General features: G+C 40.2%; 1 long non-coding RNA gene across 8 annotated transcripts in view; it reads left to right on the top strand.

The window, feature by feature from the left end:
• Window positions 1–26,723, top strand: part of LOC126212898 (uncharacterized) — a 1,289,673-nt gene that overhangs the window by 493,381 nt on the left and 769,569 nt on the right. For 3 of the 8 annotated variants that reach the window (XR_007540977.1, XR_007540975.1, XR_007540976.1), the window contains one exon: window positions 9,060–9,116. The exons of the other annotated variants lie outside the window; for them this stretch is intronic. This is a non-coding gene — a long non-coding RNA (uncharacterized LOC126212898). The remainder of the gene's footprint in view (window positions 1–9,059; window positions 9,117–26,723) is intronic. 8 annotated transcript variants of the gene reach the window in all.

The following is a 26,723-nucleotide window of genomic DNA, read 5'->3' as shown; positions in this document are numbered from 1 at the left end:
CACTTACCTATCCCCTTCCCTGCTCTCACTCCAGCAATACACGGTCTTCTATTCCACTAACACACCCATTAGTCACTAGTCTTTTTCCCCATCTCTTCTTCTCTCCTCCTTTCCCAATCGCCTCCCCTCCCATCCTCCCCCCCCCCCCCCCACTCCCCACACACACAAACCTCCCAAACCTAAATGCCCTACCCTATCCCCACTGCCCCCTTGCAAGCTCCCACAAGCAGCACGACACCTTCCCCCACCCCACTCTGCACCCCATGTCGCCTCCTTACCATCACAACTGGATAGCTGCTCCTGTCCGGCGCATATACGACTCAGCTCAGCCACAGTGGCCACAGGTGGCAGAGAGAGAGAGAGTGAGGGAGAGAGAGAGAGAGAGAGAGAGAGAGAGAGAGAGAGAGAGAGAGAGAGTCAGTCCGTCCGTCCATCCTCTAGTCCTCTGTATGGCTTTTCACAATATTGTTAAAATAAATAATGTTTTTATTCAGGAGAAATGAGCAGCAAGAATATTATGTAAAGTAGAGAGATGGTGGTGCCCCTTGCAGAGGCTGCTTTACGGATCTCGAAATTCTTACACTCACTTCCTGGTACATTTATGTCACAACAATTTTTGTTGCTTATAATAAAAATTTCCTTCAACTGAAAAGTGATTTGCACACGTTCCTTTGGGTCTAGTATTCGGAGTTAAGTTACGTACTCTGGTGCAAAGGATTTCAACATATACTACAAACAGAAAGCAAAGATATTTGGGCAGGAACATTTGGCAGTTGATAAGAAAATGGAAAACATTCCTTGTTGGCCATTACTTCTAAAATTATCTGAATCTGTAGATTTAAGAATTGAAAATTCATATTAGCTACATGACAAATAACAATGTTCATAGGAATCTACATCTACATCCAGATTCCGCAAGCCACTGTATGGTGCATGTTGGAAGGCATGCTCTACTACTACTAGTCATTTCCTTTCCTGTTCTAGCTGCAAATAGAGCGAGGGAAAAACAACTGTCTATATGGCTCCATGTGGCCCCTAATCTCTCTGAGCTTATCTTCGTGGTCGTTACAAGAACTGTACATTGGCAGCAGTAGAATCGCTCTGCAGTCAGCCACAAATGGTGGCTCTCTAAATTTTCTGGATAGTGCTCCTCGAAAAGAACGCTGTCTTCCCTCCGGTGATTCCATTTGAGTTCTTGATGCATCTCCATAATACTTGATTATTGTTGAAACATATTAGTAACAAATCTAGCAGCCTGCTTCTGAATTGCATCGATGTCTTCGTTTAGTCCGACCTAGTGCGGATCCCAAACATTCGAGCAGAGCTCGAGAAGAGGTTGCACTAGTGTCCTACATGTGGTCTCCTTTACAGATGAACCTCACTTTCCAAAAATTCTCCCAATAAACCAAAGTGGACCATTCGCCTTCCCCACTGCAGTCCTTATATGCTCATTCAATTTCATATCGCTTTGCATTACGCCTAGATATTTAACTGACATGAGTGTGTCAAGCATCTCATTATTTGTAAACTGTGGGTTTGTTTTTCCTACTCATCTGCATTAACTTACATTTTTCTACATTTAGAGGTAGCAGCCATTCACCACACCAACTAGAAATTTCATCTGAGTCATCAACTATCCTCCTACAGTCACTCAACGATGGCACCTTACTGTACACCACAGCAACATTAGCCAACAACCACAGACTACTGTCCGCCAAATCATTTACATATGTAGGAAAACAACTTTCCTGTCACACTTTCCTGGGACACTCCTGTCTCTGATGAACACACATCATCAGGCACAATGTACTGGGTTCTGTTACTCAAGAAGTCTGTGAACCACTCACAAAATCTGGGGACCTATTCCGTATGCTCGTACCTTCATTAACAGTCGGCAGTGTGGTGCCGTGTCAGATGCTTTACAGAAATCTAGACGTATGGAATGCTGCGTGACAAACAATTTTGTGTTTTAAACAGCACTGTTGTGACCTCTCTGGTTATCTCAGGGTTACTGATCATAGGTGTACACTCTGGTGTTTTGCTGAGTTGTCGTTTCCATCTCGTGCACAATATTTCAACAACTGGACGAGCCTTCTTCTTTAGGTGCTGTGAGTTTTACTGTTTTGTGCACTTGCTGGGTGGACTCCACTCCACACAGTCTGGTTGGAGTCTGGGAAGTGAGTAACAGCAAAACTCGTAGCATCCGTGGAAGACGGCTGCGTGAGATGTCGAAATATTGTGCATAAAATGTAACTGACAACTTGGCAGAACGGCCGGTAGCACACAGTTACAGATTTTGTTCTTAGGATCTGCAGCTGTTTTCTTTTAAAACTGACAGTGTAATCAACTAAATGCACTCACATAAACAGCAAGTGTCATATCGTGAAGCACCAGTCTGATACTTGTCAACCTTCACGGTGATGTTTATCGTGTAACAGTTATTTCGTGATTAAAATTTCATTCCATTTTGAACTTATTCATCAATAAAAACTTATCTGGTTTTGATGGTGTTCCAGTAGACTACTAAAGATTTATTCTCATAAAATAAGCCTCGTATTATTGGAAATATGTAATGCATCAACTGAGTCAAGACATTTTTCCAAAGAAACTGAAATACACCATTGGTAAACTCCTCTTTAAGTAAGGTGATAGGAGAGGTCAATAACTGCTGACCTGTTTCATTGTTGACATCATTTTCCAAAATGCAGTTGAATACCAGCAGCTGCCAGTCTTGTGATGGCTTTTGTTACCACTGGAAAGTTGGCATTGGTGATGCCAAGTTTCCAGACAAGGTGTGTGTGTGTGTGTGTGTGTGTGTGTGTGTGTGTGTGTGTGTGTGTGTGTGTGTAAAGACCTCTTTCACAGTTTTGGTAGCACTTGATTAATAGCTATTGAGCTCACAAAAGATTACCTTTCTTTTAGTGTGGATCATCCAGTAATATTCAGCAGCATTAAGCCAGGAATCCAATCATCTAAGCACAAGGTGGGGGAAGGAGGGGCAGTGAAGGTGCTCGATCCTTGGATTTCTGCACCTGTAGCGGGACGTTCACATTAATTGTCGTGCCACAAGTAATTAATTTTCCTACATCGGAGCAATTTGATCACACCTCTTCTGCAACTCTGCGTAACGCATGCATGAGTCAAATGACATAAACCATACTGCGGTAGAGAATTTGAAGCCCTCAGCTGCTTTAGCCGTGTATGAAGCACCATCTGTTGCTAGAAGCAAAACATTTTCTCTGCTCACAACATCTTGTCACAGTAGCTTCACAGAGTTGTGAAACAAAATGGCAACTGTTGAAATTTGTACTCTCTCTCAAGAGCTTCACGCATTAGGAGGAACATTTTTCCAGGCCTGTCAACTTTCAGAACACCCCATAACATCTGCAACATAATGTCCACCCACATTGGTACCGTTGTATAGGGACGTTGATCTTTAGTTCAGCAACACAATTTTTTTTTTTATTTTATTTATTTATTTTTTTTGAGCTTCTCTTCATAGCACACTGATAAATAGTTCTTTCTCAATATAGATTAACCTGGAACAGGATGTTTTGTGTACTTCTCAAGAACTGTCTGAAATGTGGATTCTTCAGCTTCTCAGATGGGATGTTGCAAGACACCATCATTTCACCTGTCTTTAAATGTTTGTACAATTGAAGATGAACCTGTCTGCTCAACTAACAGCATTTGTCTGCTGCCATTTTCAGCACTTCTCTTCACACAGCTGCTGTATTTGGTGGTATTACAGTGCTGTTGCACATTAAAGTGCTGTTCTGCACTAACTTTGACTTCACTTAATTAACAAAATAACATTTCCCCACCAGTGCTGAAGAACTTGTCATCAAACTCACAAACGAAACCTTGCAACTCCATGCTGATGGACGGCTTTTGTTGAACCACTTGAGTTTATATTCTGACTGAATAGTGTGACCACCTGTGCGATGTTTATCATGTCGGGAGGTGCATTTGTTAGTTTTGAGAATGTTTTGTTAGCCCCACCCAACAGTGTCTTACATCAGCAAACTGACTAGTGTGTAATGCTACTTGTCTACTGTTGTTGTGATCTTCGGTACAGAGACTGGTTTGACGCAGCCCTCCATGCTACTCTATCCTGCGCAAGCTTCTTCATCTCCAAGTAACTACTGCAACATACATCCTTCTGAATCTGCTTAATGTATTCATCTCTTGGTCTCCCTCTACGATTTTTACCCTCCACACTGCCCTCCGATATTAAATTGGTGATCCGTTGATGCCTCAGAACATGTCCTACCAACCGATCCCTTCTTCTTGTCAAGTTGTGCCACAAATTCCTCTTCTCTCAATTCTACTCAGTACCTCCTCATTAGTTACATGATTTACCCATCTGATCTTCAGCATTCTTCTGTAGCACCACATTTCAAAAGCTTCTATTCTCTTCTTGTCTAAACTAATTATCGTACTTGTTTCACTTCCATACGTGGCTACACTCCATACAAATAGTTTCAGAAAAGACTTTCTGACCCTTAAACTTATACTTAATGTTAACAAAGTTCTCTGCTTCAGAAACACTTTCCTTACCATTGCCAGTCTACATTTTATAGCCCCGACCATCATCAATTATTTTTATCCCCAAATAGCTAAACTCCTTTACTACTTTAAGTGTCTCATTTCCTAATCTAATTCCCTCAGCATCACCTGACTTAATTCGACTACATTCCATTATCCTCTTGTTTTGCTTTTGTCGATGTTCATCTTACATCCCCCTTTCAAGACACTGTTTATTCAATTCAACTTCTCTTCCAGGTCCTTTGCTGTCTCTGACAGAACTGGTATGTCATCGGTAAACCTCAAAGTTTTTATATCTTCTCTGTGGATTTTAATTCCTTCTCCAAATTTTTCTTTTGTTTCCTTTACTGCTTGCTCAGTATACAGGCTGAATAACATTGAGGATAGGCTACAACCCTGTCTCACTCCCTTTCCAACCACTGCTTCTCTCTCATGTTCCTTGACTCGTATAACTGCCGTCTGGTTTCTGTAAAAATTTTAAATAGCCATTTGGCCCCTGGCACCTTCAGAATTTGAAAGAGACTATTCCAGTCAACATTGTCAGAAGCCTTCTCTAAGTCCACAGATGCTAGAATCATAAGTTTACCTTTCCTTACCGTATTTACTCGAATTTAAGCCGCACTCGAATCTAAGCCGCACCTGAAAAATGAGACTCGAAATCGAGGAAAAAAAAATTTCCCGAATCTAAGCCGCACCTGAAATCTGAGACTCGAAATTCAAGGGGAGAGAAAAGTTTTAGGCGACACTTCCAAATCGAAACAAAGTTGGTCCATTGTAATATGAGAAACAATTTAGGTTAAATGAATGACGATACAGCTGTAGTAGTTTGGTTCAAGTCGTAAGCTTAGCAGTTAAGCTTTACCAGGTAGGCGTTGTTATGCATCAGGCGCTCAGTCCGTATTTATACGGGTACCCTTCCTTTTTCACGTGCTTCGTCTGGTTTGAATTGATTGCTTATTTTTCTTTGATCTGACAAGTGCAGTTCTCTTTGTTATAGGTGTTTCCGTCACTCAGAGCTGGAAATGTATTACTGTACTGTGTCATGCATTGTTCGTCGCATTCTGAAAACGAGGGTTTACGGCCTGTCGCCGCTCGCGGCATGGCTTGCTTTTGTGCACGCTACCACCGCTTACAATTAAAAAAAAAAAACAAAGAGAGGAATCATCTCATTAGCGAAACAATGGCAAGAGACTGCTATTCGTTGCTACTTACACTGCTGCTTTCTTTGATAATGATCAACAAGAACCAAATAATAGACTGCGTATGATAGAAGATGTTCTGAACGAGAATTTAGTGAAAATTTTTTCCGTTTGAAAATCTTTGCAGACGCCTCTTTAGTACATTACATTATGCACAGAAATTAGAGTCATCTTAGATTTAAAAATCTAATCAATTTCCGTGCTTCATTTCTGACTGTATCACTATTAGGCATAAGAATAATACGAATATAAACATGACATGGTATGTATATTCTTCCGCGTCTGCTGCTGTCTCACTTTTTTTTTTTTTTTTTTTTTTTACTTTATTGTCATTTTAAAACCTATACAATAGGCAGGCTGGCAGCAGCACACTACGCTGCTCTTCAGCCAAAGAAGACATAAGCATAAAAAACAGGAGAAAAACATAAAAGTCACAAAATGGTGGGCGATAAAACAGGAGACACAGAGAGACAAACACGGAGCCGTTCACACTCGACGATAAACCACACTGCAAACTGTTGAGACGACGCACAAACACTGAAGAAGACGATGGCACTGGTGAACAACGGAGTGTGACGGTGAACACTGAACACTAAACACGACGGCACACACAAGACACTGATGGCGGCGATCTCCGGCGCGCGAAAGTCCACGTAGCGTGTGCGAGTCCGGGGACCTGCCAAGAGGGGAACGGGGGTGAGGTGGGGGAGAAGGGAGAAAAGGACGCCAATGGCGGAGGAGACGGGGGCAGGAGGGAGAGGGACAGGGGAGGGGAGGCCCGGGGGAGGAGGGGAGAGAAAAGGAGGGGGGAGGGAAAAAGGGAGAGAAGGGAGGGAGGGTGCCCTGAGGAGCATGCACAGGAGGAGGGTGGAAGGATCAAAGTTGGTAGGAGGGGTAGATGGAGGGAAGGAGGACATCATCAGGGAGGGGGAGCTGGCGGAAGCCACCTTGGGAGAGGGTAAGGAGGGTGGAGAGATGGAGACCGGGTGGGACATGGGAGTACAGGCGCGGCAGCGGGCGGGGGTGGGAGAGGATCGGGGAGACGAGCGGGTGAGGAGGATCGAGTTTACGGGAGGTGTAGAGGATGCGTATTCGTTCGAGGAAGAGGAGGAGGTGGGGGAAGGGGATAAGATCATACAGGATCCGCGTGGGGGAGGGGAGACGGATGCGATAGGCAAGGCGGAGAGCATGGCGTTCAAGGATTTGGAGGGATTTATAAAAGGAAGGGGGGGCAGAGATCCAGGCGGGATGGGCGTAACAGAGGATAGGGCGGATGAGGGACTTATAGGTGTGGAGGATGGTGGAGGGGTCCAGACCCCACGTACGGCCGGAAAGGAGCTTGAGGAGACGGAGTCGGGAACATGCCTTGGCTTGGATTGTCTGGAGATGGGGAGTCCAGGAGAGGCGACGGTCGAGGGTGACGCCAAGGTACTTAAGGGTGGGGGTGAGAGCGATGGGACGGCCATAAACGGTGAGATAGAAATCAAGGAGGCGGAAGGAAGGGGTGGTTTTGCCTACAATGATCGCCTGGGTTTTGGAAGGATTGACCGTGAGCAACCACTGGTCGCACCAAGCGGTGAACCGGTCAAGATGGGATTGGAGAAGGTGTTGGGAGCGTTGCAGGGTGGGGGCAAGGGCAAGGAAGGCGGTGTCATCGGCAAACTGGAGAAGGTGGACGGGGGGTGACGGCGGCGGCATGTCCGCCGTGTACAACAAGTACAGAAGGGGGGAGAGGACGGAGCCTTGGGGCACACCGGCGGAGGGGAAGAAGGTGTAGGAATCGGCGTTATGGATGGTGACATGGGAAGGACGGCGGGAGAGAAAGGAACCGATCAGACGAACGTAGTTAATGGGAAGGGCGAAGGTTTGGAGCTTGAAGAGGAGACCGGAATGCCATACGCGGTCATATGCGCGTTCGAGGTCAAGAGAGAGGAAGATTGCGGAGCGACGGGAATTGAGCTGTTCGGAAAGGAGATGAGTGAGGTGAAGGAGAAGATCGTCGGAAGAGAAGGACGGCCGAAAGCCACACTGGGTAACGGGGAGGAGGCGGTGCTGGCGGAGATGCTGGTGGATGCGGCGGGTGAGGATAGATTCCAGGACCTTGCTGAAGACGTTGTCTCACTCTAGTTTCGTAGTTTATTAGGCGGACAGGATTTAAATGAGATAGCAGCAAACACGAAAGAATACATGGCAAAATGTTTATATTCGTATTATTCTTATCGTGAAGAGAATACTGCATGTGATGCACAATTCATAAAAGTTCCTATTAGCAACCATTTCTTCTCACAGTTAGGAAAAAATTCATAAAGCAGAGCTGGCCATATTGACAAATATCCCAAACAGTCTTGCCAGTCAGATTTTCGTAGTACATTGAAATGCTGCTACGTTCGAAGAGGAACAATACGGAATTTGTATTTACTTCGTTGGATAATGTATGAAAATGCAGTGGTCGAAACTCGGGGCGGAGAAAAAAAAAAAAGCTCGTCTTCCACCTTTTTTTTTTATTTATTTACTGACGCAGAGGTTTTGGTGCTAGTATTTGTCTTTGTGCCTGCGATGCATGCCTGCGTAGCGCTACATATATTCGACGACAGAAGTTAGTTGTGGCGGCACCTACCAACATTTTTCAGAACTTCCGCTTACTTTGCACTCGATTCTAAGCCGCAGGCGGTTTTTTGGATTACAAAAACCGGAAAAAAAGTGCGGCTTAGATTCGAGTAAATACGGTAATCTATGTTAAGATAAGTCGTAAGTCGTAGGTCAGTATGCCTCACATGTTCCAACATTTCTACAGAATCCAAACTGATTCTCCCCAAGGTCAGCTTCTACCAGTCTACTAAAGTCGTGATAAATAAAGCTTTGTAGTAATTGTTGTGTTTATTTGTGGCATTATAATCTGAAACATTGTCATGTGAGCAACATTTTCATGTTTTTATTCGTGTGTCCATATAAGATACAACAAATATATAAAGTTTTGCAAACGTTGGCGGAAATATAACCTGTTACTGAAAAAAAAAGATGTAAATATGACTTTGGATGCATAATAGAAGTACATTTATCTATACTATAACACCTGAATTTATGCAAAAATTGTTGTTAAATTCACCAAGAAGTTCAGGAAAAAATATGATTTGTCATAAAAATGTGGGCCCTTGTTATGATTACTTGAAGTGAAAAGTGAAGTGTCAAAAGTATTCAGTAATGTACCACGAGGAAACAGAGAATTAAACCTTTTAAACATAATTTCCGTCATGTAAATTTCATACACCACGAAAACATTATAAATCTGACATCTGTTGTAAATTTTTCCAGCTTGATGAATCGCTGGAGGACTTTGAAGTTGGCAGTCACCCATTGCTAATAAATCTGGTGAGTCACTGAGTTTTATAATATTTCAGTACTTACGACTAGAATACAAGTTGCAATAAGCTCAGTAAGAAGGCCTGACTGCAACTCATTTTCTCAATGAAATTGTGGTTCTGTTGTTTGTCTTCTTCTTCTTAGTTCTTCAATCGTCAGGTTGGTTGTCGGCAGTGCACAAAGCTTTTCTTTCTTGGGCCTTTATCTTGAGAGTGGTATGTGGTGCAGTCGTTACTGTCCATGATCTAGGCAAAGTATTCCAGTCTCGGTCTGCCGCTTGTGTTCTTATCTCATTCTGCACAGCGAAACACTCCAAACAAATGCCTTTATGAGGTCTTTCCTGAAATGTCTGTCTCTGCAGCTGGGTGTGAAAAGGTTCCGCAGTTTATAAATATTTTAGCATACAGTCACTAATTTTAGTAACATGTCCAGAGCAATGTGTTTCGAGGGTCGAGCTCTCGTCATCAGGCTGTCTTAAGTTAACCCTACATAAAATGCACTTCAGAAGCACTGGAGGTCAAAATATAAGTTTATTCAGACATGTAGACTATCATCTTACTTTAAAACTGGAAGCACCAGATTCCCTGCATCCTTACCTGCATATTCTTCAAAACATTGTTTATGTAAGGCAGTAAATATCAGTCACACCAGCTGCCTCTCAGTGCACGTCAGAGCTGCACACGTGTTTATAAATAAGTGGTGCCTTAAAAGTGTGTTAACATGGATAAGGAAGCAGGGAATCTAATGCTACCACTTTTCAAGTAAGACAAGGACTTCGTAGCTTAGTAATTTTATTTGTTTTTCTATTTTTACCTTGAGTGTTTTTGAAGTGCATTTTATGTAGGATTAATTTTGAAGCCAGATGATGGCAGCTTGACCCCAAAAACATGTTGCTGTGGATTATGTTCCTAAAATTAGTGGTTGTATGCTAAAATATGTATAAAGATTGCCTTAAAAATAGCTACCTTTGGTGCTTAAAATGGACAATATTAGAAAGTTTGTTCTCTTGTTAAAATCAGTCTTTGTGTGATAGATTTGGCTTGCAATATTCTTCTTTGATCTTCCATTTGATGTAATTTTACTCCATCAGTAGGTGAAGGATTCGGTGGTTTACAGTTGCTCACTGAGCTTTGGGCAGTGATATTTTGCTTACTCACCACAAAGATCTTTTTTTTAGCTTCATTAATTTCCATGTTATAAGAAAAACTGAGTGTGGTTCCATCTGGGCCAGCATCACTTCTAATTGAAGGGACTGCTGGAAGAAAGTGCTAACTCACAATAGCATAATTTGGGTTGTTAACATGTTGTTCGATTAACCCTTTTGTTACAGCAGTCTGCTTCGCTGAGCTGGTGCCACTGATCAGTGCAGTGTGCCGCGAATTGTGCACATTGCACATCAGTAAGATGATGTGCAGGTTACTGTATTTAAGTGTTACATAACAATATATTTGGAGATTTTATAAGTATTATAAGAAAAGCCATTTAGGATCATTTGAAAGATTCTTAATAATGTAATTCAGTATGATAAATTTGAAAACAAGGTTCAACACACAAACCCACATTACAATTTTTACACTTGTACTTAGATTCTCATTTTCTGTCATTTGCACTTCAAACAACACACCTTCTATTTCGGTTTCTTCCTACTGGTTTGTAAACCAAAGAAAAGTGTCTTTCTGTTAATCTCAGTGGATGATTATTGCCTGTTCGGTGTTGATATTTTATGCTTCGATGATACTCTTCCAGTATCTCCCTAATTAACTGCAATTGAAGTTTTGACATGGATACCAGTTCTTTCCTCTTGTGTTTATAAAGACAATAGGCATTCCACACACAAATGTCCAGCAAGTGAAAGAAACGTTTGCGATGCCTTTGCAGAGATTTGAGTGTTGATTCCACAGTGCTTATAACCGTGTCAGCTTTATCAACTGCACCCATTGAATTATTATAATCCAATACGCATACAGGTTTTTGGATAACTTTTACTGCATCAAATTTATCTGAGTGCATGGTAGAAAGCATATAGACTTCTTTATTATCCATCCACTTTTTGAATATTACATTTTTGCACGATTGACAGGTTGTCTGTCCTCATTTTAAGCGTTCACCAGTTTTAGGCATTCCTTTCCTTCTCTTTCTTATGGTCCCGCACACATTTGTGCAATTATTGTGTAGCTTTCTAAATAAAGCTGCACTGAAATACCAATTATCTATGTGAACAGTATGGCCCTTTCCTAAATAGGGCTTTACAAGTGCTTCAACTATTGCTCCTGACTTTCCAGTATCCTTATGTTTGGTATCCACCAGGGCAGATGATCCCATGTAAACAATTAAATCTTGTACAAATCCTGTCTCACAGTCACACAGAAAAAAAGATTTTATTCCAAATCTATTTCTTTTTGAAGGGATGTATTGTTTGAAAGACAGCCACCCTTTATAAAAAAAAAAGTAAACTTTCGTCTATGCACAGCTTTTGGAATGGCTGAAATGACTGACTAAATTTTTTTTGTAATAAATCAGTGATGATGTTCTGTATTTTGTATAACAATCATTGGTAGAACCGACATCATGGTTGAAATAGTGGTCTCTAGCCATTACTTCTCCAAAAATATTGCTTCGCAGAAGTTTGTCTTTACTCCAGTACTCTACTAAATATAATTTCTTGTTCCACGTCATTCAAAATGATATGGCAAGAAAACATAGTTCGGTTACTCCAGTTCCTTCTGAATTGTTTGTTACTGTTATCTTGCTGAGGCCAACAGTGATTTGTTTCATTTGCAATTAACTCTACGAGATCTTCAGAGATAATCACATTTCTGTTTCTCCCTTGGTCTTAAGAATGAAACCTCTCTTCAGCTTCTATCTGTTCCTTCCACAGAAAGAACTCCGAAAATAAAATTACACTGCATAAGTAGCGCAAACGTAAGTGCAGCATTTATGTGTTATTCTGAGGAAATAATTTAGTTGAAACACATAAGATAACGTAGTAGGTGAATATGGATCGGGGCTAAGAAATGAAAGAGGAAGCTGCCTGATAGAATTTTGCACAGAGCACAACTTAATCATAGCTAACACGTGGTTCAAGAATCATAAAAGAAGGTTGTATACATGGAAGAAGCCTGGATATACTGACAAGTTTCAGATAGGTTATATAATGGTAAGACAGAGATTTAGGAACCAGGTTTTAAATTGTAAGACATTTCCAGGGGCAGATGTGGACTCTGACCACAATCTATTGGTTATGAACTGTAGATTAAAACTGAAACTGCAAAAAAGTGGGAATTTAAGGAGATGGGACCTGGATAAACTGAAAGAACCAGAGATTGTACAGTGTTTCAGGGAGAGCATAAGGGAACAATTGACAGGAATGGGGGAAAGAACTACATTAGAAAAAGAATTGGTAACTTTGAGAGATGAAGTAGTGAAGGCAGGAGAGGATCTAGTAGGTAAAAAGACGAGGGCTAGTAGAAATCGTTGGGTAACAGAAGAAATATTGAATTTAGTTGATGAAAGGAGAAAATACAAAAATGCAGTAAATGAAGCAGGCAAAAAGGAATACAAACGTCTCAAAAATAAGATCGACAGGAAGTGCAAAATGGCTAAGCAGGCATGGCTAGAGGTCAAATGTAAGGATGTAGAGGCTTATCTCACTAGGGTTAAGATAGATAGACTGCCTACAGAAAATTAAAGAGACCTCTGGAGAAAAGAGAACCACTTGCATGAATATCAAGAGCTCAGATGGAAACCCAGTTCTAAGCAAAGGAAGGAAACCAGAAAGGTGGAAGGAGTACATAGAGGGTCTATACAAGAGCGATGTAAATGAGGACAATATTATGGAAATGGAAGAGGATGTAGATGAAGATGAAATGGGAGATACGATAGTGCGTGAAGAGTTTGACAGAGCACTGAAAGACCTGAGTCGAAACAAGACCCCGGGAGTAGACAACATTCCATTAGAACTACTGACAGCCTTGGGAGAGCCAGTCATGACAAAACTCTACCATCTGGTGAGCACGATGTATGAGACAGGCGAAATACCCTCAGACTTCAAGAAGAATATAATAATTCCAATCCCAAAGAAAGCAGGTGTTGACAGATGTGAAAATTACCGAACTATCAGTTTAATAAGCCACAGCTGCAAAATACTAACGCGAATTCTTTACAGACGAATGGAAAAACTGGTAGAAGCGGACCTTGGGGAAGATCAGTTTGGATTCTGTAGAAATGTTGGAACACGTGAGGCAATACCGACCTTACGACTTATATTAGAAGAAAGATTAAGGAAAGGTAAACCTACGTTTCTAGCATTTGTAGACTTAGAGAAAGCTTTTGACAATGTTGACTGGAATACTCTCTTTCAAATTCTAAAGGTGGCAGGGGTAAAATACAGGGAGCGACAGGCTATTTACAATTTGTACAGAAACCAAATGGCAGTTACAAGAGTCAAGGGACATGAAAGGGAAGCAGTGGTTGGGAAGGGAATGAGACAGGGTTGTAGCCTCTCCCTGATGTTATTCAATCTGTATATTGAGAAAGCAGTAAAGGAAACAAAAGAAAAATTTGGAGTAGGTATTAAAATCCAGGGAGAAGAAATAAAAACTGAGGTTCGCCGATGACATTGTAATTCTCTCAGAGACAGCAAAGGACTTGGAAGAGCAGTTGAACAGAATGGACAGTGTCTTGAAAGGGGGCTATAAGATGAACATCAACAAAAGTAAAACGAGGATAATGGAATGTAGTCGAATTAAGTCGGGTGATGCTGAGGGAATTAGATTAGGAAATGAGTCACTTAAAGTAGTAAAGAAGTTTTGCTATTTGGGGAGCAAAATAACCGATGATGGTCGAAGTAGAGAGGATATAAAATGTAGACTGGCAATGGCAAGGAAAGCGTTTCTGAAGAAGAGAAATTTGTTAACATCGAGTATAGATTTAAGTGTCAGGAAGTCATTTCTGAGAGTATTTGTATGGAGTGAAACATGGACAATAAATAGTTTGGACAAGAAGAGAATATAAGCTTTCAAAATGTGGTGCTACAGAAGAATGTTGAAGATTATATGGGTAGATCACGTAACTAATGAGGAGGTATTGAATAGGATTGGGGAGAAGAGAAGTTTGTGGCACAACTTGACTAGAAGATGGAATCGGTTGATAGGACACGTTCTGAGGCATCAAGGGATCACCAATTTAGTATTGGAGGGCAGTGTGGAGGGCAAAAATCGTAGAGGGAGACCAAGAGATGAATGCACTTAACTGATTCAGAAGGATATAGGTTGCAGTAGGTACTGGGAGATGAAGAAGCTTGCACAGGATAGAGTAGCATGGAGAGCTGCATCAAACCGGTCTCAGGACTGAAGACCACAACAACACACACAAGATAACACTGAGCAATTATTAGCCGCTCTCTAATAATTATTATAAGCAAGGTGCCGGAGAAATTGTGGTAATGGAGACAGTCTGCCCCATTCATGTGTTGTATAATCTGAAAATGGTTGTGGTATGTAAATACAATCCATGTCAGAATGCTTTATGCCATACTTCCAACCTAACCTAAGCCTAGGGCTACACCACAGATCAGCCTCTCACCACAATGAAATTTAGAAACATGTAGCATGCTGGGGCAAATCCAGATTAACAATTTAATAAGTCTAACTGACACTGTAGAGTTGTTTAAAGTTATATCCTGAAAATATATTGCCAGTCATGGATTGCCCTAAATACTTTCTTATCTGTGTTTAGATTAATAATACTCAACATAAACACTAATGATTACTGTTGTTGTTGTTGTTGTTGTTGTTATGGTCTTCAGTCCTGAGACTGGTTTGATGCAGCTCTCCATGCTACTCCATCCTGTGCAAGCTTCTTCATCTCCCAGTACCTACTGCAACCTACATCCTTCTGAATCTGCTTAGGGTATTCATCTCTTGGTCTGCCTCTACGATTTTTACCCTCCACGCTGCCCCCAAGTGCTAAATTTGTGATCCCTTGATGCCGCAGGACATGTCCTACCAACCTATCCCCTCTTCTAGTCAAGTTGTGCCACAAACTTCTCTTCTCCCCAATCCTATTCAATACCTCCTCATTAGTTACGTGATCTACCCACCTAATCTTCAACATTCTTCTGTAGCACCACATTTCGAAAGCTTATATTCTCTTGTTGTCCAAACCATTTATTGTCCATGTTTCACTCCATACAAATACTCTCAGAAACGACTTCCTGACACTTAAATCTATACTCGATGTTAACAAATTTCTCTTCTTCAGAAACGCTTTCCTTGCCATTGCCAGTCTACATTTTATATCCTCTCTACTTCGACCATCATCAGTTATTTTGCTCCGCAAATAGCAAAACTCCTTTACTACTTTAAGTGACCCATTTCCTAATCTAATTCCCTCAGCATCAGCCGAATTAATCCGACAACATTCCATTATCCTCGTTTTGCTTTTGTTGATGTTCATCTTACATCCTCCTTTCAAGACACTGTCCATTCTGTTCAACTGCTCTTCCAAGTCATTTGCTATCTCTGAGAGAATTACGTCATCGGTGAACCTCAGTTTTTATTTCTTCTCCCTGTATTTTAATACCTACTCCAAATTTTTCTTTTGTTACCTTTACTGCTTGCTCAATATACAGATTGAATAACATCGGGGAGAGGCTACAATCCTGTCTCACTCCCTTCCCAACCACTGCTTCCCTTTCGTGTCCCTCGACTCTTATAACTGCCATCTGCTTTCTGTACAAATTGTAAATAGCCTTTCGCTCCCTGTATTTTACCCCTGCCACCTTTAGAATTTGAAAGAGAGTATTCCAGTCAACATTGTCAAAAACTTTCTCTAAGTCTACAAATGCTAGAAACGTAAGGTCAGTATTGCCTCACGTGTTCCAACGTTTCTACGGAATCCCAACTGATCTTCCCCGAGGTCGGCTTCTACCAGTTTTTCCATTCATCTGTAAATAATTCACGTTAGTATTTTGCAGCTGTGGCTTATTAAACTGATAGTTCGGTAATTTTCACATCTGTCAACACCTGCTTTCTTTGGGATTAGAATTATTATATTCTTCTTGAAGTCTGAGGGTATTTCGCCTGTCTCGTACATCTTGCTCACCAGATGGCAGAGTTTTTTCAGGACTGGCTCTCCCAAGGCCGTCAGTAGTTCTAATGGCATGTTGTTTATTCCCGGGGCCTTGTTTTGACTCAGGTCTTTCAGTGCTCTGTCAAAATCTTCACGCAGTATTGTATCTCCCATTTCATCTTCATCTACATCCTCTTCCGCTTCCATAATATTGTCCTCAAGTACATCGCCCTTGTATAGACCCTCTATATACTCCTTCCACCTTTCTGCTTTCCCCTCTTTGCTTAGAACTGGGTTTCCATCTGAGCTCTTGATATTCATACAAGTGTCTCTCTTTTCTCCAAAGGTCTCTTTAATTTTCCTGTAGGCTCTATCTATCTTACCCCTAGCCTGTACATCCTTACATTTGTCCTCTTGCCATGTCGGCTTAGCCATTTTGCACTTCTTGTCTATCTCATTTTTGAGACGTTTGTATTCCTTTTTGCCTGCTTCATTTACTGAATTTTTATATTCTCTCCTTTCATCAATTAAATTCAATATTTCTTCTGTTACCCAAGGATTTCTACTAGCCCTCGTCTTTTTACCTACTTGATCCGCTGCTGCCTTCACTACTTCATCTCTCAAAGCTACCCATTCGTCTTCTACTGTATTTCTTTCCCCCATTCCTGTCCCTGAAACTCTATACAACCTCTGGTTTGGTCAGTTTATCCAAGTCCCATCTCCTTAAATTCCCAGCTTTTTGCAATTTCTTCAGTTTTAATCTACAGTTCATAACCAATAGATTGTGGTCAGAGTCCACATCTGCCCCTGGAAATGTCTTACAATTTAAAACCTGGTTCCTAAATCTCTGTCATACCATTATATAATCTATCTGATACCTTTTAGTATCTCCAGGATTTTTCCAGGTATACAACCTTCTTTTATGATTCTTGAACTTAGTGTTAGCTATGATTAAGTTATGCTCTGTGCAAAATTCAACCAGACGGCTTCCTCTTTCGTTTCTTAGCCCCAATCCATATGAACCTACTATGTTTCCTTCTCTCCCTTTTCCTACTGTCGAATTCCAGTCACCCATGACTATTAAATTTTCGTCTCCCTTCACTACCTGAATAATTTCTTTTATTTCATCATACATTTCTTCAATTTCTTCATCATCTGCAGAGCTAGTTGGCATATAAATGCGTACTACTGTAGTAGGCGTGGACTTTGTGTCTATCTTGGCCACTATATTACGTTCACTATGCTGTTAGTAGTAGCTTGCCCGCACTCCTATTTTTTTATTCATTATTAAATCTACTCCTGCATTACTCCTGTTTGATTTTGTATTTATAACCCTGTATTCACCTGACCAGAAGTCTTGTTCCTCCTGCCACCGAACTTCACTAATTCCCACTATATCTAACTTTAACCTATCCATTTCCCTATCCTGCCCGATTAAGGGATCTGACATTCCACGCTCCGATCCGTAGAATGCCAGTTTTCTTTCTCCTGATAACGATTACTACACCATATCATTAACTCATTGGAAAGACCTACACATACAAACAATGTACAACATTAGTTATCTGGCAAATACGTACATACAATACAGTACACTTTAGTTTCGTCACCTTCCACAGAATTAAATGTTATTTCTTTGAACTCCATTTTTTGTTGTGAACACTCTCCAAATGGTATATCAATTCTTGCCTCTGAGAGCATCAAAACGTATTGCACTCAGTACGTCATCTAAACAACAAAGAAAACGGGTGTTTGCTTAAAATCTTAATATCATACTGTGATGGAAAAGGAACGTGTAAACTGAATTAATGCACTTATTCATCCATCATGTTTAATACTGCCAATTATGAAGCAGAATCTTGAGGGATGTGGAACAACACAGTGAAGGTGCAGTGAGAAACTAGGGCCTGCATTACTTAAATATCTAAAATAAGTTATTTGTGCTTCATGAAACTACTTTAAAAATTCAGGGGAAATGCCGCACCTCCAGCTCTTTGTAAACGATCTATCCAGAGGGCCTACATCACAAGTGACACTTTACTTTGCTTAAGTGTACTAGTTACCTGTTAATTGTCAAAGAGTTTTACAGCAGTTCTGGCATTCGCCTCCCATGACTTGCCTAGTAATTAACCCTCTCAACCCTTTCTTTTATAGCCTTAGCTTGCACCCATTTGTGGGCTGTTTGTGATACGTGAACGTTTCTGCTCAGTCTGCAATGCAGAGAGGCTACTGCAGACGTTCACACTGGTGATATCTCCATAACATTTTTGCTAATATAGCACACTTGACTATAAACCAGCCATCTGGTTACGGCAGTTGTGTTACATTATTGCATTAAGGTTCACGCAGCATTTAAATGGTGACTGAGAGGTAACCAACATTTCTCCTACCTTTCCAGAAGCAGAACTGTATCTCTTCATGTGTTTGTTTATGTCTGTCACCAGCTTATCATAAATATGTAATATTTCTTTCCTAGGCTCTACTTGTATATTCTTGCGATGCTTCACCCCCATACGTCACACAAGCCTGCTACACCACCAGTCTGTGCAACATCAGGCATGGTGTAACGTACGGCGAGAAATTAAGAAAAGCACATCACATACACACACACCAAGATATCTCCTGGGAAAATCATAATAACGAAGCGTTCAAAGATCTACATACCGGCAACTACAACTAACTGGCTCTTACGGCCAACCAATGAGACATCGGTGCCAGTTGAAATAGCTACGTATAATGCCTTGTGGCTGTAGAAGGTGTAATGACAAGCGGCTCGCAAGCCCTGAGGAATCGTGGGGTCAACAGAAGCATCCGATTCCACCTGTCTGCATTGACGTAAGGGTGTTGTCGTGGGTGATGTCATTACGCCACGGTGTTTATGAGTTGGTTGTGTTTGTAGATGTTGTCTTGTTGTGTTTCATGGTGCCCTCCCGTGTGTGTTTGTTTGTTTGTTTGGTTTTTTAAAAAACCTCTTATATTTAGCTTGACCTCTCCCTAAAACCCACAATTTCCCGCAGTTGTCTCGTTAATTTGATGGAAGTTTTGGATGGAGATGTTATTGTCTTATTTATACATATTTTCATGTTTGTTGCCATGTGTATGTAGTGACATCACAGGTGCCATATTGGAGATGCTTAGAATAGCCATTTCTGCCATATTGATGATGTCATGGGTCAAAGCAGACGGCTGGAATCTGACACTTCTGTAATCCCGGGATCATGACGTCATCTCTCCCGCTAGTCAATATCGCTGGCAGTTTTCAAACCACTGATTTCTTTGAACCTAGCCATCCTTTGCAGAAGCAGCTCGCAGGCCCTCAGGAATCATGACGTTATATCGTGACATGAGGTCATCTCTCACGCTAGCCAGTATCGCTGGTAGTTTTTGAACCCCAGATATTCTTTGAGCCAAGCCATTCTTTGTGATGCCGTGTGGGTGTATGTACAATGCCAGATTTTGTGTTGCATGTGCGATAAAGCATTTCAATTATGGAAAACTTTGTATCCTTCATTTTCCTGGTGTGTGCATATAGAGCCAAATATGGAAGTTACTGTGAAGTGCCTGCAGGATGACTGCAATTTTTTTTCAACGTCTTGGCAAATTTGAGAACACATGCTGCAAAAGCACATGCTTGCAGATGAGAAAGGAAAGTTTTTATTCCAGACAATGGATGGTAAGTAACTTCGTATAATAATTTTATGATGTGCGAGAAAAGTAAAGTGTCTGGTAAATCTACAGAATTTCCTTCTTTGTGCCTATAGTATTGTGATGCACTGTGTTACCCTGTAAAGTTTCTTTCAGTACAACTATGAGGATTATTTGTGGTAACAGCATATTATCATAAGAAATGGCTTCGGTATTTAAGTTGCAATCTTTGTAACTTTTGTTGGTCAGAATTTGTGTAGTAACTGTATTCAAACTTCGGTGTCACTCGAATATTTTGTTTCAGTAACATGTTCCTTCACACTTGAAAATTTCTGAATGTTCAAAATGACATCAGTGACCATAGTCAGTATTTTTACAGTAAAATTGCTATGAATTGCAGTGACAGAATCCAGATTTGTGAGTGGTGTTACCTATTTTTGTAATGGATGTTTCAGAGTTTCTGAAGTGAAAGTCCAAAGAAGAGAAGACAGCAAGAAGTAGCTATTTGTGTTTTTCATGGTTTATAGGCCTACTGGGGAAACTTGCCATGTAAAAAAAAATGAGTAACGCATCAAGCTTGGTACCTCTATGGTGATGTGGAAATCTGAGCATTGTTAATAAAGAAATTAATTTTGTGTTTTTTTCGTTTGATTCCTTTATCGTGTTGCCTATAGTTCACAAAATTTAATTGAAGTACCAAGTTGATAATTTCAACATAAATTGGAGTATGCACATAGCTGTCTCTAATGGCTTTGCTGCTTTTCACAGGTAAAGTATGATTATTCACTAGTCCTTCAGTTTGCATGTTTCTTAATCAACTGTGGCAAAAGAAATTACTGACTCAAAGCATAATTTGCTTGGTACACATAATTGGAAATTGCTTATTTAGTTGTAATTTTACATTTTTAGATTATAGTATTCTCTGAGAGTTTATTTTGCTGCCTTTCTTGGGTGTGGTTTTTCTATATTTAACAAGTTTACTGATATGGTTAATGACATGTTTCACCACCAGGTAAGGTATACAGCATTAAGCGTGCTGTGCTGTTGTCGCTGGTGGCAGCAGCATGGTAGTCAATGTGTTAAGGGGGCACTTAGGAACGTTGAGAATAAAGTATATGCATCTATAATAGTCTTGGCTAAAAAGATACAGCTAGAATGCGAATTATTGTTTGAGCAATTATCCTTTAGACAGTTAATATGCTAAATATGTATCTAAAACTGAATTCGTAAACAACTTTCTAGTCATTTAATCGTTTGGCTTTGTAGAAATTGAAATAAAAATACTGCAGACCCAAAAATCGCCTGGAAATGGTAAGGAATATCAGATACAAGTAAGTATTTTTGCTCAGTAAGAATAAAGTGTAAAAATGCTGCTATCTGGTTATTACCATGAGACCACTGCACACAGAACAGGGCAGTGTAAGACTTTGTTCCCTAATTCTCATTGGCTGAAGCAACTAAAATTAAATTTCTGAGATATGCGGAAACTTTGTTATCCGTATATCCCCAGCATGATTTAAAATTTTTGCAGTGAAATGGCACTGATAGTGCATAACATATTTTGCAACTGAGACTAAGTACTTAAAAATTGATGTGGGGTATGTATTTCAAGACACACTTGAGAACCAAACCTGACATCTGTATTGACACACAAGTAAACACATCTGAAAGGCACACTGGGTTACACAAGCATTAGCTGTAGGTATGGAATGGGTAATTTACTCAGAAAACTTGCTGTATGAATTTTATTGTAAAGCACACTGAAGTTAAGGGAAAGATGCAGTGCACAGATGAGATACACTTGGATGGGCATGAATTGGTTTTGCTTAGATATATGGAAAATTAACTGTAGTATTATGTTGACATATTTGGTGCAATAGCAACATGTGTGAGGTGCAAATTTGTGGACAGGAGAGATTACATGGAACCTGTCGTGCATGGTGCACTTTTAGTTGCAGTGCAAGGATGATGCCATCCAGATTTGAAAATTAGGGGCCTAGAAATGAAACTCTCATCAGTATTAATGTTTAAAAATAAACATGCATGAAAATGGAAGCTTAATTAGGACTTTCAAATAAATTGCAAAAATTTTCTTGTTTTGCACAGGGTTAGTTGCTTATGTTGACATTTATAAGTGTCGGCCACAGCTAACATATTGAAGATTTTAAAGTAACAAAGTAGTTGTTGACATTCTGATATTAATGAATAACAGTAAGAACCACAGCAATGAAATGATGTAAATTACTTAAACCAGGAGTTAAACAAATGTACATAGTCATCACAGCCGCTTCTTAGTCACTGCATATTTGTGTGCTATAGCTAAGACAGTAACCTTTTGTTTTCTCGTCTGATCTGGGACACATGTCAGACCTTACTTGTTTTGCTAGATCAACTCCAGGTTTACAAGTTTCACATTTCAGAATTTTGGTAATTTGTAGTCCTACCTCCTGTGGAAAGTGGGGTTGATAGCTGTCTTTTCAGATATGGTCTCATCAATTGCAATTTAAGGAATTTTAAGCAAAAATGTGATTATTCAATTTTTTGTCAGTGTAGAATATACCACTAATGTATTTACCAGAGAAATATTCATGATGGCACAGAACAGTGAGAGTCCATCTTCTGGAGCACCTGCTGTGTGGAGTAAATTGTGCACTTCACATCCAGTGGTGCATCAATTTCTTCTTAGGTAGTATCACAGTATTCTACTATCTCAGGCTGTTTATTGTGATGCTCAGTGGAGCAGCATTATGCCTTGAAGATACTAAACTAACAGCCTTCTTAAGCTTTTGGATGTAATATATCCAAAAACAAACGACTTTTACATTTAGCTGTCAGGAACTCCTTTGGAATCTTTCTTTTTATTATTATTGTGTGTGGCCTTTTTGTGTCCTCTTCCCAGTTTGACATTTACATCTGATTAGCTTAATGAGGATATTTATGGCTACAAACAAAAAATAAAAAATTAAAAAATGTGGTGACTATGCAAATTTAGAAAACACACAAGTTGGAATTAAATCTGCAGATATGATCCACCCATCCAAATATAGTTTCAAGATTATCCTCCAAAACTTTACAAGCTGAGGAAGTAAGCACAAAGATTTGGACATCATGTTGTTGTTGTTGTGGTCTTCAGTCCTGAGGATGGTTTGATGCAGCTCTCAATGCTACTCTATCCTGTGCAAGCCTCTTCATCTCCCAGTACCTACTCCAACCTACATCCTTCTGAATCTGCTTAGTGTATTCAACTCTTGGTCTCCCTCTACGATTTTTACCCTCCACGCTGCCCTCCAATACTAAACTGGTGATCCCTCGATGTCTCAGAACATGTCCTACCAACCGATCCCTTCTTCTGGTTAAATTCTCCCACAAACTTCTCTTCTCCCCAATCCTATTCAGTACCTCCTCATTAGTTACGTGATCTACCCACCTTATCTTCAGCATTCTTCTGTAACACCACATTTCGAAAGCTTCTATTCTCTTCTTGTCCAAACTAGTTATCGTCCATGTTTCACTTCCATACATGGCTACACTCCATACAAATACTTTCAGAAACAACTTCCTGACACTTAAATCTATACTCGATGTTAACAAATTTCTCTTCTTCAGAAACGCTTTCCTTGCCATTGCCAGTCTACATTTTATATCCTCTCTACTTTGACCATCATCAGTTATTTTACTCCCTAAATAGCAAAACTCCTTTACTACTTTAAGTGTCTCATTTCCTAATCTAATTCCCTCAGCATCACCCGACTTAATTTGACTACATTCTATTATCCTCGTTTTGCTTTTGTTGATGTTCATCTTATATCCTCCTTTCAAGACACTGTCCATTCCGTTCAACTGCTCTTCCAAGTCCTTTGCTGTCTCTGACAGAATTACAATGTCATCAGCGAACCTCAGTTTTTATTTCTTCTCCCTGGATTTTAATACCTACTCCAAATTTTTCTTTTGTTACCTTTACTGCTTGCTCAATATACAGATTGAATAACATCGGGGAGAGGCTACAACCCTGTCTCACTCCCTTCCCAACCACTGCTTCCCTTTCATGCCCCTCGACTCTTATAACTGCCATCTGGTTTCTGTACAAATTGTAAATAGCCTTTCGCTCCCTGTATTTTACCCCTGCCACCTTCAGAATTTGAAACAGAATATTCCAGTTAACATTGTCAAAAGCTTTCTCTAAGTCAACAAATGCTAGAAACGTAGGTTTGCCTTTTCTTAATCTTTCTTCTAAGATAAGTTGTAAGGTCAGTATTGCCTCACGTGTTCCAACATTTCTACGGAATCCAAACTGATCTTCCCCGAGGTCGGCTTCTACCAGTTTTTCCATTCGTCTGTAAAGAATTCGTGTTAGTATTTTGCAGCTGTGGCTTATTAAACTGATAGTTCGGTCATTTTCACATCTGTCAACACCTGCTTTCTTTGGGATTGGAATTATTATATTGTTCTTGAAGTCTGAGGGTATTTCGCCTGTCTCATACATCGTGCTCACCAGATGGTAGAGTTTTGTCATGACTGGCTCTCCCAAGGCTGTCAGTAGTTCTAATGGAATGTTGTCTACTCCCGGGGTCTTGTTTCGACTCAGGTCTTTCAGTGCTCTGTCAAACTCTTCACGCAGTATCTTATCTCCCATTTCGTCTTCATCTACATCCTCTTCCATTTCCATAATATTGTCCTCAAGTACATCGCCCTTGTATAGACCCTCTATATACTCCTTCCACCTTTTTGCCTTCCCTTCTTTGTTTAGAACTGGGTTGCCATCTGAGCTCTTGATATTCATACAAGTGGTTCTCTTCTCTCCAAAGGTCTCTTTAATTTTCCTGTAGGCAGTATCTATCTTACCCCTAGTGAGACAAGCCTCTACATCCTTACATGTGTCCTCTAGCCATCCCTGCTTAGCCATTTTGCACTTCCTGTCGATCTCATTTTTGAGATGTTTGTATTCCTTTTTGCCTGCTTCATTTACTGCATTTTTATATTTTCTCCTAACATTAATTAAATTCAATATTTCTTCTGTTATCCAAGGATTTCTATTAGCCCTCGTCTTTTTACCTACTTGATCCTCAGCTGCCTTCACTACTTCATCCCTCAGAGCTACCCATTCTTCTTCTACTGTATTTCTTTCCCCCATTCCTGTCAATTGTTCCCTTATGCTCTCCCTGAAACTCTCTACAACCTCTGGTTCTTTCAGTTTATCCAGGTCCCATCTCCTTAAATTCCCACCTTTTTGCAGTTTCTTCAGTTTCAATCTACAGTTCATAACCAATAGATTGTGGTCAGAATCCACATCTGCCCCTGGAAATGTCTTACAATTTAAAACCTGGTTCCTAAATCTCTGTCTTCCCATTATATAACCTATCTGAAACTTGTCAGTATATCCAGGCTTCTTCCATGTATACAACCTTCTTTTATGATTCTTGAACCAAGTGTTAACTATGATTAAGTTATGCTCTGTGCAAAATTCTACAAGGCGGCTTCCTCTTTCATTTCTTCCTCCCAATCCATATTCACCTACTACGTTTCCTTCTCTCCCTTTTCCTACACTCGAATTCCAGTCGCCCATGACTATTAAATTTTCGTCTCCCTTCACTACCTGAATAATTTCTCTTATCTCGTCATACATTTCATCCATTTCTTCATCATCTGCAGAGCTAGTTGGCATATAAACTTGTACTACTGTAGTAGGCATGGGCGAATTCCAGTCGCCCATGACTATTAAATTTTCGTCTCCCTTCACTACCTGAATAATTTCTCTTATCTCGTCATACATTTCATCCATTTCTTCATCATCTGCAGAGCTAGTTGGCATATAAACTTGTACTACTGTAGTAGGCATGGGCGAATTCCAGTCGCCCATGACTATTAAATTTTCGTCTCCCTTCACTACCTGAATAATTTCTCTTATCTCGTCATACATTTCATCCATTTCTTCATCATCTGCAGAGCTAGTTGGCATATAAACTTGTACTACTGTAGTAGGCATGGGCTTTGTGTCTATCTTGGCCACAATAATGCGTTCACTATGCTGTTTGTAGTAGCTAACCCGCACTCCTATTTTTTATTTATTATTAAACCTACTCCTGCATTACCCCTATTTGATTTTGTATTTATAACCCTGTAATCACCTGACCAAAAGTCTTGTTCCTCCTGCCACTGAACTTCACTAATTCCCACTATATCTAACTTTAACCTATCCATTTCCCTTTTTAAATTTTCTAACCTACCTGCCCGATTAAGGGATCTGACATTACACGCTCCGATCCGTAGAACGCCAGTTTTCTTTCTCCTGATAAAAAAGATACTGATGAGTAAATAAAGTACCCACAGTTTGAATCCGTTTCAGAAAGTATACAACTGCTTGTGGCCAAGTTCTCTGCAGTTAAAAAGCAACATGTCGTTGAGTGTACACAGATAATAAAATCTGCCAAAAAACCTAAGTCTGTTTATATAAGCAACATTGAGTGACAAAATGTCAAACCTGTGCTTAATAGTTCCACTGGGATGGTTGTTCAAAATTTCTTAGCCTTGGGGAAACATCTTACTCAGTATTGAGAGCACTGCTAAATTCATCAAAATTAATTTACGCATTGATGGAACATTTTAAATGTTACCTTACCTGGTAGAGATAGCCATTTCATGAATGCTCTGTAAAAACCGCTTTCCAGCACAAGTGACGAAATTATCAAATATTTCGAAAGATTTTTTATCATGGTTCGATATATGGAAATGTTTCCCTGATTGCACATATAGATTATCCAATAACACACATTCAGCCGTATCAGATACCACTCACATTCTAGAAATGACCAAGTATTACAGTGAGGGCACCAATTTTAAATATGTTCTGCCACGAAATGTTCAGACAGATGCTCTAGAAGCGAGATTTGGAAAACAGCGAAC

Source organism: Schistocerca nitens, chromosome 11 (assembly GCF_023898315.1).
Source record: "Schistocerca nitens isolate TAMUIC-IGC-003100 chromosome 11, iqSchNite1.1, whole genome shotgun sequence".
Taxonomy (NCBI): Eukaryota; Metazoa; Arthropoda; class Insecta; order Orthoptera; family Acrididae; genus Schistocerca; species Schistocerca nitens.
This window is presented reverse-complemented; position numbering and strand designations above follow the sequence as displayed.